The sequence below is a fragment of the Neophocaena asiaeorientalis genome, unplaced genomic scaffold (genome assembly GCF_003031525.2).
Source record: "Neophocaena asiaeorientalis asiaeorientalis breed wild unplaced genomic scaffold, Neophocaena_asiaeorientalis_V1.1 scaffold548, whole genome shotgun sequence".
Classification (NCBI taxonomy): Eukaryota; Metazoa; Chordata; class Mammalia; order Artiodactyla; family Phocoenidae; genus Neophocaena; species Neophocaena asiaeorientalis.
In genome coordinates, this window is record NW_020172009.1 from 509,065 (window position 1) to 524,206 (window position 15,142).

Below are 15,142 nucleotides of genomic sequence, written 5' to 3' on the forward strand. Positions count from 1 at the left end.
AGCCTGGACTCGGTGACACATCCTCTGAATTCTCTCTTGAGGATGACTCTTGCGTCATCTTGGTTTGAGTTGCTATTAAAATACTACTCATCAATGGCCAGACAATGGATCCTTTAAGTTGTAGAAACTTCTAAATTGGTAAAGTTTTAGAGAGTTCTCTTAAAAATAGCTGTTTTATCGGTACCATGGAAAGACCAAATTAGAAGGTGGATACAAAAAATATAACAGCTAATCTTAAGAACACCCTTAATTTAAAACAAATTAAACAAAAAAAAGTGGTTTAGGAAGCCTTATTTGTGATCTTGGCTTCCCTTCAATGGGTCTTAGAGATGCTAATAAAAATATTAGATTAATTAATGTTAATTAGGTTGATTAACAAAGAAGAAGCTGAGGAGAAAGTCAAGAGACTTCTCCCCAACAAGGTGGAAATTTTAAAAGTACTCCTCCCAACAGGACGGAAATCTTTAGATGGTTATTAAGCAGTGGGATAAATAAAATGAATTGATGGGATTAAAACAAAGGTTTTGATACAACACCAACCACCTAAAGTTGGATGAGCCAAAGGGACCCTATTAGCATTCCCCCCCAACATTAAAGGGACCCAAACAGGTCTGCTCTATTTACCCCAGTTCAAAAAAATTTGTAAGGCTGGAAGAAAATTACACTGAGATACTTGAGCAGCAATTGCTTGGGGCAACAGTTAGATCAATTAATCAAGTTAAAAGATTGACAAAAGGGCCTGAGTCCCTTGGCTCAACCCATCACTGTGGACCCCAAAGCCTTTTACACAAAAATGGGTAAAATGGCCAGGGGATAAAAATGAAAGTTTCTGAGACTCCTTGTAAGACCAAGTCTTGTTAATGGGTCCTAATGGAGCTAAAGTTAAAGGTATAAGAGTTAATAGAATTGAGATGAAAGTTGATAAAAATTGATGGGCTTTATATAAGACGGCTACATCTCTTTTGCCTAATTATATTGTGGGATAGACATTATGTCTCACTGGGGAATACCTGCACAGTATTCCTGGCACTAGAAGACAAGGTGTATAAATCTGCCCCCCAGTCAATATCAATTAAAATACTAAAAGAAACCAAGAGAGTTACCAGAGCCCACACAATATGAAGTAAAAACTGGGGGCTAATATTCAAGCGATAATAAAAGCAATAATGGAGACTTTTATCCCCGTAGGGTAAATTGCTCTGGGTTTAACTTGTGCACTCAGAAAGTGGGCCTTTGTTGAATGCTTTGTGCAAACTTCTGGAAACATAATAAATTGAATCCTCAAGTTCTAGAACACAGAGCCCTTGATTTTCAGTTTAGTGGGAAATCTACTTGCTGATATTAAAAAAAAAATCAAATTAAGGAAAATGTAGTCTAGCAAATATATTTTCTGATATAATTTAGGTGGCAGACCAGTTCTTTGGGGGAATTAAAAGCAGGTATCTTTGTCTTGCAAATCTATACAAATCAGAAATGTAAATATAGCCCACAATGACCTGAGACTGAGCCTAATTAGCTCAATCAGATAGAACCTGAAACCAAAGGGGGAAAAAAAAAAGGGAAAAAGAAGGTTTTAAAACTCAAACTGCTAGAAAGTCTCCCTCACCCAAAATCTTAATTCACAGTCTCCATAAAGATTTATTAAGAACAAATACAAACCTTAAAAGTCTTCTCCACAGGACTTCCCTGGTGGTCCAGTAGGTGAGACTCCGCGCTCCCAATGCAGGGGGCCTGGGTTCAATCCCTGGTTGGAGAAATAGATGCTGCGTGCATGCCGCAGGATGCTCTAAGCCTGCAGGCCACAACTGAGTACACATGCCACAACTAAGAGTCTGCATGCCACAACTAAAGATCCCGCATGCCACAGTGAAGATCCTGTGTGCCACAACGAAGACCTGGAGCAGCCAAAGTAAATAAATAAAAATAAGATTAAAAAGTCTTCTCCACAGATAGTAAAAAAGCCTTAGTCATCTAAGCAAATAAATTTAACTTATTCCAACGGTTATTTATAAACTAGTAAGTTTAAACTGTATCATTAATACCTGATTCATGACTAAGTTTTAAAATGAAGCTATGAGATCTCTGAAAATGTCTGTTTATATTCTGTGTGTCCATTATACATGTGATATGTCTCTACCTTCAGATAGTATTATCAAATCAAATTTATAAAAGAGCTCTATTTAACTGACTTAAAAGTGCTTACAAATTAAATATTTCTAAATGTAACAGAAACTAACCCAAATGAATTTCAAGTTCACATGATCTAGGAAATATTCAATATTAAGTTAATATTTGTTATTAGAGTTTGTTGGTTTAATTAATACAGGTTTACTAAAAGTCAAATAAGGTTATATTATCTCTCTTATAAAATTCACCAGTAAGGGGCTTCCCTGGTGGCACAGTGGTTGAGAGTCCGCCTGCTGATGCAGGGGACACGGGTTCGTGCCCCGGTCCGGGAAGATCCCACATGCTACGGAGCAGCTAGGCCCGTGAGCCATGGCTGCTAAGCCTGCGCGTCCGGAGCCTGTGCTCCGCAACGGGAGAGGCCACAACAGTGAGAAGCCCGCGTACCACAAAGAAAAAAAAAAAAAATTTCACCAGTAAGGACTTCCCTGGTGGTGCAGTGGTTAAGAATTCACCTGCCAGTGCAGAAGACACGGGTTTGAGCCCTGGTCTGGGAAGATCCCACATGCCACGGAGCAACTAAGCCCGCGAGCCACAACTACTGAGCCTGCACGCCTAGAGCCCGTGCTTTACAACAAGAGAAACCACAGCAATGAGAAGCCCACGCACTGCAATGAAGAGTAGCCCCCGCGTGCTGCAACTAGAGAAAGGCTGCGTGCAGCAATAAAGATCCAATGCAGCCAAAAATAAAGTATTAATTAATTAATTGATCAATCAATTAAAATAAATAAATAAAATTCACTGGTAAGAAAAATAGCTTAGAATAATGGTTGAGTTGGTCTAATGTCTCATAAAAGTTTCATGGGTAATCTAAACATAATTGTTGGGAACAAGTGAATTAAATAGATATAAATGGGGTAAGAACTTTCAGGTGATCTCTTTAAGAATATTTACATGTTATGGTATGTCTACTTAAAATTAACTTTCTCCAGATTTTTGGTAACTTGAAACCTGAGAGTTGTGCTAAGTTAAATGATGGAAGTTCATTAAATATCTATATCATTCCCAAATAAGATACTGAAACATTAATTACTGAACATAAGCTTCCTTTTAAAGAGAAGCTAAAGATATTTAGGACTGAAATTTCAGTGTAGCACCAGGGTACTACAGTGAATTTTTTCTATAAAAATAGCACATTAAAAAAATCATAAATAATATTTATAAGTTTACCAATCTATAGAACGCTAATGTAAAAGACAGTTCATAATTGCTTCCTTCTTGGTTTTCACTAGAAATTAAGTGAAAATAAGGAAAACACTTTTATCTGAAAGGAAAAGGTATACGGAATGGAAATGCATTTTGCTAAGAGAAAAGAAAGTAATTTTGTCCTGGAGAGAGACAAAGAAAGGGAAAACACAGGACAAAATCTCAAGGTGAAAAAGAAAGTTTTAGGTCTGTGGGAAAGGAAACCCAAGAAAAGTTTTGTACGTGGTCAAGACTGGCTAATATTGGCCTCTCGCCTTCTGAGATGGCCCACACTCTGTCTGTGGAGTGTGTATCTCCCTGAATGAGGCTTCTTTCACTTTGGTTCACCCTTGAATTCTTTCCTGTGCTGAGCCAAGAACCCATACTCAGCAGCCATCCTAGGGATTCGCCTGAGACCTGGGTGGGATGTGACCACCCTCTCATGCCCCACTTTCTTTCCTGCACTAATTTTGTGATCTAAGCCTGGCTGCAATGCTTGTCCTTGAATAGTTCTCAGTAACTAATGATCTTAAGGGAACAAAGGAATGCAGGAACAGAGAAATAGCAGTCAAACAACCGTGTGGTGGTAAAGCAGAGTCTTAGTTCCTCCCAAAGGATATACATAATAATACATCTTTGAGTTGTGCAGGAACCGAGGGCCCCCCACCCACATGGAGGACAGAATGATGATGTGGAACCTCTTGATTTCAACCAACTAAAGCTTGCACTCTGTCAACCTCTGCCCCAATTCTATGCTAGATTTTCCTCTGCTGAAGCCCCCTCATGAATATGCATGTACCCTTAGCTTAAAATGCCCCCAGTTTTGCTGTCTGGGGAGACACTGCTGTGGAAAAGATCCTCAGTGTTCTCCTTACTTGCTGCAAGTAATAATTAATCCTTCCTTCTCTCGGGGGGAAAAAAAAAAGAAAGACTGGATAATAGTGAAATTTAATTGAGCAAATAAATTTTAATATTAAAAGTAAGCTGGTACAAAAACTAGAATTCGGTTTTCTCTCTATGTTAAGAGAACAAAGTTTTCTTAGAATACTGATCTGCTTTTGGTAACATATTGTAAAGTTTCTTTACCGTTTAAGCAATCTGGTATAACTTTCTATAGTTGTCTTTAAAATCTTTTATTGTCACTTTGGTTGAATGAATAAGTATTATTTCAGTGACCTGCGATCCCATTTGACCAAGTGTTTTAAAACCTTTTGTTATCTTTGACAAACTTTCCCAAGTCAAATTCTAAATGAAGTTGTTTTTTTTTTGTTTTTTTCTTGCGGTACGCGGGCCTCTCACTGCTGTGGCCTCTTCCGTTGCGGAGCACAGGCTCCGGACGCGCAGGCTCAGCGGCCATGGCTCACGGGCCCAGCCACTCCGCGGCATGTGGGATCTTCCTGGACCGGGGCACGAACCTGTGTCCCCTGCGTCGGCAGGCGGACTCTCAACCACCGCGCCACCAGGGAAGCCCCTTCCCTAGGTTATTGGGACCAGACATCATCAGAGTAGTTTCCTTCTGGTAAAAAGTAAAAGTCAAGAGCTGTGGATAGAGTTCATTCACATCAAAAGGAAGGAAGGAAGCCAATACACAGAGTCAACCTGAGCAGAGGCTCCGGAAGCCCTGATATGACCTGACTCCTGGGTGTGTCTGCTCCCACCTCTGACTGCCTCAGGATCCTTCCTGGGGCTTGACCGTTCCATGAACATTCCCAAGATCTTTCTCATACAGTCTCCTTTTGTTCCCCATTTACTTTAGGTTGAGTTGAATGAGAGCCCTTATTACAGTTTTTCCCTAAAAACAAAATACCTAGTTGTTGTGGGGAAAAGAAACACTTCTTAATATCAGTAACCTGCTCCTAAAATTTTGACCTGTGCAAACATGCCTGATAATCAAGTTCCTATTATTTTGAATTGGAAAGATTATGTCACATGACACATCAACCCAAACACTCAGCCAATTTTTGAAACATAACTAAAACTCAGTAGAGTGTCGCTATATACGTAATTAACTGATGTTAGGCTATAAATGCTTACAATGTGATTCTGAACACAAATTAATGTGCTTGTTACAAAAAGTTGCTTTGTTTACAGTAACATCTTCCACATCCTCTTTGTGGACATCTGTTCTGTGTTCTAGGCTGTCTGTGTGGGATTCTAACATTTGGCTGTGTCTGGGATGTAAGACAGCGTAAGAAATATCTCAAGGTATTTCTCACAGATTGTTTTGTTAAACCTGTTGTATTGAGTCTGGGGACATAAATGTAAATGTTTCCTAAATAAATATTGTACAGAAAAATTATAGTGGGAGAGATATATCTATGCTATGAAGTTTGGGCATTAAAAAATAGTGAGGGACTTCTCTGTTGGTGCGGTGGTTAAGAATCCGCCTGCCAATGCAGGGGACACGGGTTTGAGCTCTGGTCCGGGAAGATCCCACGTGCCGCGGAGCAACTAAGCCTGTGCGCCACAACTACTGAGCCCGCGTGCCACAACTACTGAAGCCCACGCGCCTAAAGCCTGTGGCTCCGCAACAAGAGAATCCACCGCAATGAGAAGCCCGCGCACAGCAACGAAGAGTAATCCCTGCTCACTGCAACTAGAGAAAGCCTGCGCGTAGCAACTAAGACCCAACACAGCCAAAAATAAATAATTAAATAGATAGATAGATAAAACTAGTACCTTACCTTAAAAAAAAAAAGAGAGAGAGAAATATTCCATTAGGTGTTGACTTAAAAAATTATTCACAACCTAAAAGTTGAGAGTTAGGTGTTACTCGGAGGGAATTTTTTGGACTCAAGCCCAGGAGGCAGCATCTCAAGTTACCCTGAGAGAACTGCTCTGAGGAGGTGAGGGGGGGGAGCCAGGTTATACAGAAGTTTTTGCAACCAAGGGCAGGTAGTCGGGAACATCAGAAGATTATTGTTAATTAAAGAAGACCAGATATCTCAAGTTAAGGAATTTAGCGCCTTTCTATGTATGGGAAGGTGCAAGAGTCTGGGCTCCCTGAACTCATTCCTTGGATATGTACCTCAGCTATCTGGGGCCAGTATCCTGTATTTTCAAGTCCTGAGTTTCCTCAGAGCTCACCGTAGGGAGTGGCCCCAGTCTGATGGCTGCTAGATGGCAGGTTACAAACCTTCTATATAACCTGCCTGTTTAGAGCAGTTTCTCAGAGTTATCTGAAACTCTGTCTCCTCGGATGCAGTGCTCATTTTGCCCCAAATAAAACTTAACTCACAACTCTCACGTTGTGCATTTTTTTTTAAGTCAACAGTTATGTTGACCATGAGCAAGGGACCCAGAGTGGACTTCTCTCCTTTGCCTGAACTCTATGAGGAACCGGAGGCTTGGTACCAGCAGAGGCCCCTTGTGCCCGTCCGCCTCCTTGGAGAGTTCAGACGAATTTGGGTAAGTCTCTCCTGGTTCTCGGATCTCCCATGTTGGTTGATGATCCTGAGTTGTATTTGGTGGTGTATAGCGGGTACCTGCCCCCGCCCAGGCTTTGGTTGAAAGATACCAGGGAAATACCCACCCAGTTGAAAGATAGTGGGTGGGGGGAGGGTAGAGTGGGGGGAGTGCCCGGTTGAAAGAAACCAGGGTTTGCTCAGTTGTAGGAGACTGAGTGGTTGGCTGAGTAGTTAGGTAAGAGGTTGATCTGACGCTTTTCCTCAGTTTGGCTACCTTAATAGAATTTGTCGGGATAAAAGTGAAGATATTACATGAGAGCCTCGCTCTAAAGAAAAGGGACAAGACTGCCCCCCGCCGGTTACAGCTTTCTCAGGCAACTGAGAAATTTACGGGAGTGGTGGAGGCAGAGGCCTCATACCCGTGCAGTGGTCCCATAGGGAAATCTACTCATTCATTAAAGCACTTGCTCGTCCAGGGGTCGCGGACAAGAATTGGCCATTCAGTGATCCAAGCACCTGCAGTGGTCTTAGACCACAGAAGGGAGAAGAGGGCTGAAACGACTCTAGGGTGATGCCTAGAGGAGTAAAGCTCACAAGCAGCACACTGGCCCATGACACAACTTCACTAGTAAATTTCATCCCTGACAAATTCAACTTAAAATGGGAAACAGAATCTCTCAAACAGAGAAACGAGGGGCATCAGAAAACCGACCTCCGACTAACACCTCAGCCAGATTCACGTACAACACTGTACAGAGCTCATACTTACAAGTACCTAGTTAATTGGGGAAATTATACTAAAGGAGATCTCAACCTAAAATGGCCAAATTTAGGTTCTTCAGATATTCCAAAATTGCTATATTTGTGTGCACAGTTAGAAAAAGCCGGCCATAAGACCAACCAGACTGAATGGAAAGCTTACATTGATTGGTACCTAGAAGCTTCTAAAAGAGGAAATGATAGAGTAACTTTTTGAAACCATCAGAACTAAAAAAGCCTGCTAGCACTCTGTCTTTGACTGTCTCTCCCTCTGCTCCTCCCATGTATCCTTTCCTATCAGAATTCCCTGGCCCAGACGCTATCTCTTTTTCTCTTCCAACTCTTCCACTTCCTGCTGCTCCCTCTTCCCCAGCAACGATAGATAAAAAATCAGAAGTGATTATAGCTGTCTTTAAGGAGAAAACTATTACAGGGAGAGGTGAGCCATCCTTGGTGCTTAGGTACACACCCTGGACCGAAACAGAACTTAGAGCCTTGGCTAAGGAACTTCCCGATCCAAGTCAAGATCCATTGGGATTTGCTGGGACTTCCCTGGTGGTCCAGTGGGTAAGACTCTGCGCTCCCAATGCAGGGGGCCCAGGTTCGATCCCTGGTCGGGGAACTAGATCCTGCACGCATGCTGCAACTAAGAAAGCCGCATGCCGCAACTAAGAAGGCCGCATGCCGCAACTAAGAGCCCACGTGCTGCAACTAAGACCTGGTGCAGCCAAAATAAATAAATAAGTATTAAAAAAAAAAATCCATTGGGATTTGCTAAGGAATTTGAGTTAACCATCTGGACCTATGAGCCCAGGTTTTCAGATCTATATCAATTAGTATTTACTTAATTGGAAATTAAAGTAAATCTCGCCCTAAAAATGAAGAGGCCCTTTTAGTGCAGAGGCAGTTAAGTTAAATTAAGGTTAAAAAGCTGACTTGATAAAAATACCTTTTCAGAATTCTGACTTTAAACAAAGTCCTTGTAAAGGGAAACCTGCATTTCTCTTCCTGTGTCTTTGAGATGTATATGTTCTACCTGATCTTCCTAGGACATTCCATGTATGTCTATATGTGTATGTATATGTTTGGAAAACTTGACCTCTGCCATACTGTTTCTGAGAGTAAACTCTCGTATTTTACTTTGGCGACAATCTCCCCCACTCTCTTATGGGGAAGGCTTTTGCGTCTTAATGATTTGAATCACTATAAATACATATATGTTTTTAATGGCCAAATGATGGATCCTTTTAAAACTGGAGAAACTAACAAATTGGTGAATCTAGTGCACTTATTATAAACAACTGTTTTACTGGTGCCTATAAAAACAAAAAAAATCAAATTAAAGGTGGAAAAAAGAAATACATCTAATGATTAACCTAAGAACTTCTTTAGTTTAAAACAAGTAAGAAAAACTGGTTTGGGAAACTTCATTCCTGATCTTTGCTTTCCCTCAGTGGGTCTTACAGATGCTAATAAAAACATTAGAATAATTAATGTTAACAGGAAAAATCCTGGAAGGAAAGTCTGGATACTATTTCCACCAAGGTAGAAATTTTAAAGGAATCATGTCAAATAAATAAAGAAATCTTTAGATGGTTATTTAAAAAGGGATAAATAAAATGGACATTTATGTAATTAAAACACAAGGTATCTGACATTACTACATGACCTAAGGTTAAATGGGTCAAAAGGGACTCCCCTACTGGTCCCCAACATTAAAAGCCAAACAAGTCTGTTCTATTTACCCCAGTTTTTTTTTTTTTTTTTAACCCCAGTTTTAAAATATATTTAAGGGGCTAGAAAAAAAATTTTTTTTTAACGCTGAGATGCCTGACCAACAACGACTTGGGACAACAGCTAGGCCAAAGGGTCTGGGCTCCTTGGCTCAACCCCACTCTGGGGATCCCAGAGCCTTTTATATAAAAATAGATAAAATAGGGAACAAAAAAAAGAAAAACTTCTAGAACTCCTCCTGTAAGCTTGTTGATTGGATCCTAATGAAAAGTAAAAGTATAAAGTTGACGGCATTGAGATGCAAATATATAAAATTGGTATATTTAAATGGACTTTATATAAGATGGATACATCTGTTTTGTTTAATTATATTGTGGGATAGGCATGCTTCACTAGAAAATACCTCTCCTACATGGTATTATAAGACAAGGCATATAAATCCGCCCCTCAGGAAATATTAATTGAACATACTAAAAGACACCAATAGTGTTACCTGAGCCATAAAAATACGTAAAACTGGGAAGTAACATTCAAGGACTAATAAAAAGAAAAACAGTGATTTTGCTCTGGTTTAACTTGTAAACTCAGAAAGAAGGCCTTTGCTGAATGCCTTATACAAACCATTAAAGGCATGAGAAATTAAACACTAAAGTTCTCGAACACAGAACTCGTAAAATAAATTTCAGTTTAGTTAGAAATCTTGTCACTGAAAAAACCTTTTAGTATGGTTTAGGTAACAAACCTGTTCTTTGGGAAACTAAAAGCAACTGTCTTTCTGTTGCAAATCTCTACAAACTGAAAATGCAAATACAGGCCACAGGAACTGAGACTGAGCCTAATTAGCTCAGTCTGGCAAGACCTGAATCCAAGGAAAAAAAATAGCAAAGTGGCAGTTTTAAAATTCAAACCGCTGGGAATGCTCCCTCAGCCAAACTTTACAAATAGTAAAGCCTTAGTCATCTGAGCAAGCAACTTTAACGTATTCCAACTGTTCTTTGTAAACTGGTAAGTTTATATTGTAATACCTGATTCATAACTTTTTTTTTTAAAGTGAAGCCATGAGCTCTCTAGTTTTGCCTGTTTATGTCTATGTACACATTATATATATGAAATATCTCTACCTCTGGAAAGTATTATCAAAATTGAATTTATAAAGAGCTCTATTTAATTTTAAAAGAAAGTGATTACAAATAAAGAAACCGGCCAAAATGACTTTCAGGTTCACATGAACTGGGAAATATTCAATATGAAGTTGATATCTGGTATTAAAGTTTGTTTGTTGATCTAATTAATAGACATATCCTTAGTCATCAACATTAAGTATAATGCTTTATTACCCAGGTTTAATAGAAGTCAAATAAGACCTTATTATACCTGTTGCAAGGAAATAACTTGATATGCTGAAACTTTAAAGTAAATGTAAATGAGATAAGAACTTTTGGGTAAACTCTTTAAAATTAATTATATTTTAGAAATGTCTAGTTAAAATGATCTTTACAGATACTTGATACCTTAAAGTTCTAGAGTTCTGCTAATTTAAGTGATGGAAGTTTGTTAAATAGCTAGATAATTCCCAAAAAAATAAGATACTGAGACATCAATTACTAAACAGAGAAGCTAAAGGTATTTAGGACTATTAATGAAAATGTTTGGTGCCACCCTGAGATGTCCTCTATAAGAAAACAAATGTTTCTAGAAATCATCCACCAATCTACAGAATGCTAATGTGAAAGACAGTTCATAATTGCTTACTTCTTAACTTTCACTAGAAATTAAGGTTTTTAAGAGTTGAGGATTCCAATTTAAACATGTAATTAAAGCTAACAGGAATAATACGGAAACATTTCAGTGTACAGTAGGAAAGTAGAATGTGCGTTTTCAGTAAAGAAGGTTTGAGGAATGGAATTACATTTTATTGAGGGAAAAGAAAAAAAATATGTCTTAGGGCTGGTCGGTTTATTTGGATAAAAAAATAAGGGACAGGCTGATATAAAGACAGAAGTGATGAAAGGTTGTGGAAGAAAACCCTGAGTGGGGGAATAAGTTTTATACATGGTCAGGATTAACTAAATTTAGATTGAAGTTAATTAAGTAAATAGATTTTGTTGTTAAATAAGCCGGTACAAGACTGGAATTTGAACAAAGTTTCTCAGAGTGCTCCTTTTTGATAACAGATTGTGTGAGTTTCTGTGCCCTTAAGTAATCTTTTTGTGACTTTGGTTAAATGAATAAATATTGTTTCACAGTGACCTGTTATATTTTAAAATGTTTTGATATTTTTAACAAACTTCCCAAATATTAAAATCCTATTAAAGCTCTTTTAGCCTCCAGCTGACTCTGGGATGCTTTGAAGGAACATGTCAGACATCTTAGAGAGGAATGTTAAACTAAGTTTATTTCGTATGTTTAATTACTTCAGAAACAATGTCAAGTGACTGGAGATGAAAATTAGGTTATAGTGTATGGATAAATGTCATTAATATAGATATTCCAAAATTTTTATGGAATTCCTAACATTGGTATGCCCTGATGTAACGTTATCAGTCATAATTCCGGTTATTCTAAAATGTTATATGTCACAGAAATATCCATGTTTCCTACTAATTGCCTTGTACTCAAATCTTTAACCACGTTATTTTAAGTTTTGTCCTGATGCTTTTACAAAATGAAGATTTTCAAGACTCATAAAAAGAACTTTTTTTTAACAAACCTAAGTTTCTGATGGCCTTTACTGTGTAACAGATGACGGAAAACCTGATTACTTCATCCAGATCAACAGGAATCAATTACATGGGACTGAATGAACTGAACTGATGAATATGATTTATAACTTTTATGACTTTGGGAAGTATACTAGCTTTAATCTTTGTTTTTCAGAAAAAACTTTTCTCTTATGCTATGACATACAACTTGATAAAGTATACCTTTGTAAACAAAGATAAAACATTTATCTTTTTCTCTGTACCTGATCCTGCCCATAATTTGACTTCTCCAGCTGGCTCTCCTATGGACTTGATGGTTTATTACAACTAGTTATACTAATCCTTGTTTTAATTTGTTCCTTATTTCCGAATTGTTGATGACTTGTGTCTCCCTGCTGCACTATGACTTTGTCAATATTACTAGCTGCATTACTTATATCCTGTCTATCTTATAAGATTGTTGTCTCTTACAGTACTTAGTGGGTAACCAGGCCTCCAACAAATTTGATGATGGCTAAACATCTTGAAAAAATAAATCACATTTATGACTCTTATAAACTAATTGTAATAGTGTGATTCTAGGTATGGGAAGAAACGATAAGGAAAAATATTTCCTAGATCATAGTAGACTAGTAAGACAGAGGATCCACAGAATCTTTAATTACCAACAGGGCCTAATCCAAAAATTAACACCTGGAATGGCATAGCAACAAGAATTTTCTCCTGATCTGGGATGAGCCTCCCAGCACTGTGGGACAAAATTTGGTCATGAAATGTCTCCCAAACATTGATCAAATTTCGGACCAAAAGGAGGGACTGATAAATGGAATATTTAAACAAAGGATGTCACAATCATCAGCGATTGCAGGCCTCCAACGTGAGCCGGTGAGCCCTGAGGAAACTCAGGAAGGAAAGAATACCTCCCATTAGGCAGCCATCAGATTGCAGCCACTCCCTACTGTGAGCCTTGAGGAAACTAAGAATATGAAAATATAAGATACTGTCCCTAGATAGCTGAGATGCATATCAAAGGAATGAGTTCAGTGAGCCGAGACTCTTGCATCTTCCCATACACAGAAAAGTGCTAAATTCCTTAACTTGGGGTATCTGGTTTTCTTTAATTAACAATAATCTTCTGATGTTCCAGACTACCTGCCCTTTGTTGCAAAACTTCTATATAACCTGGCTCCCCTCCTCACCTCCTTGAAGCAGTTCTCTCAGGGTTACTTGAGGGGCTGCCTCCTGCCACCTTGAGTCCTAAAAATTCCCACTGGATAAAACACAACTCAACTTTCAGGTTGTGAATATTTTTTAAATCAACAGGTGATTGATGGAAACTAAACTTTTGGTGGTGAGAAGTCGAAATATAATGTCCTACGCATGAAATTTATATAATGTTATAAATCAATGTTACCTCAGTAAACTAAAAAAATTTTTAAATAAATAAATTAAAGGAAAAAATAAATCTACCTCCCTTTTTTTTTTTTTTTTAAATAGGGTTGAATTGAGAAGGGAAAAATAAGGTGGCGATTCTGCTGTGTGGATCAGGCAACAATACCCAGAGGAGGTGAGCATGTAGAACGGGTGTAATTTAGACCAGCGGTCCCCCAACTTTTTTGGCACCAGGGACCGGTTTCGTGGAAGACAATTTTTCCACGGAGCAGGTCGGTGGGGGGGACGGTTTCGGGATGATTCAAGCGCATTACATTTAGTGTGTACTTTGTTTCTGTTATTATTACGCTGTAATATATAACGAAATAATTATACAACTCACCATAATGCAGAACCAGTGGGAGCCCTGAGCTTGTTTTCCTGCAACTAGATGGTCCCATCTGGGGGTGATGGGAGACAGCGGCACCCGAAGTGTGTTGCTTATGTAGAATATACTCCATGATCTCGTTCTGGTTGCTGTCACTGCAGAAAACTCTGCTTCACAAAGACAGGATGTTGGAAATGGAAGCAGGCTTTTCAGTGCTTTTGTGGCAATCTCCAGGTATTCCGCCTTGACCTTAATACAGAACGTATGGAGATCTGAAGTTGTCTCAAACATACTTTTAAGGCCACCGTCATCTGCGATCTCAAGCAGCTGATCCTCTTCTAGCACGGACAAAGTTGATTCACCTGGCTTATTCACAAATGGGTCTCAGATGCCTTCCTTCTCATTTCGGGGGTCTTTTGTGGTTGGGAAATTATGCTTAAACTCTTTTGAAAGCTGAGATAGGTGATCATGCACCAGCTGGGAGAAAGAAGGCCCTGGCTCAGCCTCTTTCAAAATCTCTGCTAATGTTTGAAACATGTCAAAAATCCCAACGTTCACTTGTCGCCCCGCCCCCTCCAATTCCAGTTTGGCTTTGAATGCAGCCACTTAATCTGCCAACTTCAGCACAGTTGTCGTTCTCCCCTGAAGTGACAGATTGAGTTCGTCGAGCAGGTTGAATATGTCACACCAGTAAGGAAGTTTTGTGACCCATTCTGTGTCACTGAAATGTGCTGCCAGTGGTGACTGTTTTTCTAAAAGAAATCTCTGGAGCAGCTCTTGTAACTCAAAAATTCTAGGCAGAGATCTACCTTTAGAAGCCATCTCACTTCTGTGTATAAGAGAAGACGTGTGTGTGTGTGTGCTCTGTGTCCATCTCCTCACAGAGCTGCGCAAACAGATGTGAGTTAAGGGCATGTACTTTAATGTGACTGATACTTTTAATCACATCCTGCAAAACACTGTTAAGTTCAGGTGACATTTTTTGGCTAGCCAGCACTTCTCTATGGATGACACAGTGTATAGACCCACATTCAGAAGTGACCTCTTTGACCCGAGTAGTGAAACCAGAAAGCCATCCAGCCATGGCAGCTGCTGCATCCGTGCATGTACCGACACAAAATGACCAACTCAGTTTTCCTGACATGTAATCATTCGAAGACTCGAATAGTTTTGCAGCTGCGGTGTTGACTGGCAACAAAAGCGCACATAACATATCCTCATGAACATCCTCCTGAAAAATATATCGCACAAAAACAAGCATTGTTGTCTTGTTGTCAACTTCGGTAGACTCGTCAACCTGGATTGCGTACCATGGTGACTCATTAATCCTCTCTAACAACTGTGCCTCAGTATCCCCTGCTATTTCATCGTCTAGTTATGGTGCTAGCCGAAAGAGGAACACGTGCCACCTT

General features: G+C 39.2%; 1 protein-coding gene across 1 annotated transcript in view; it reads right to left on the reverse strand.

Moving 5' to 3' along the window:
- The window catches only part of SLC36A2 (solute carrier family 36 member 2), an 84,540-nt gene extending 69,408 nt beyond the window's left edge, over window positions 1-15,132 (reverse strand). Inside the window, exons 1-2 of the mRNA XM_024749991.1 lie at window positions 13,746-15,132; window positions 1,660-1,895 (exon numbers count right to left, since the gene is read on the reverse strand). The gene's annotated coding sequence lies outside the window, so the exon portion shown is untranslated. The remainder of the gene's footprint in view (window positions 1-1,659; window positions 1,896-13,745) is intronic.
- Window positions 15,133-15,142: the final 10 nt, after the last annotated feature.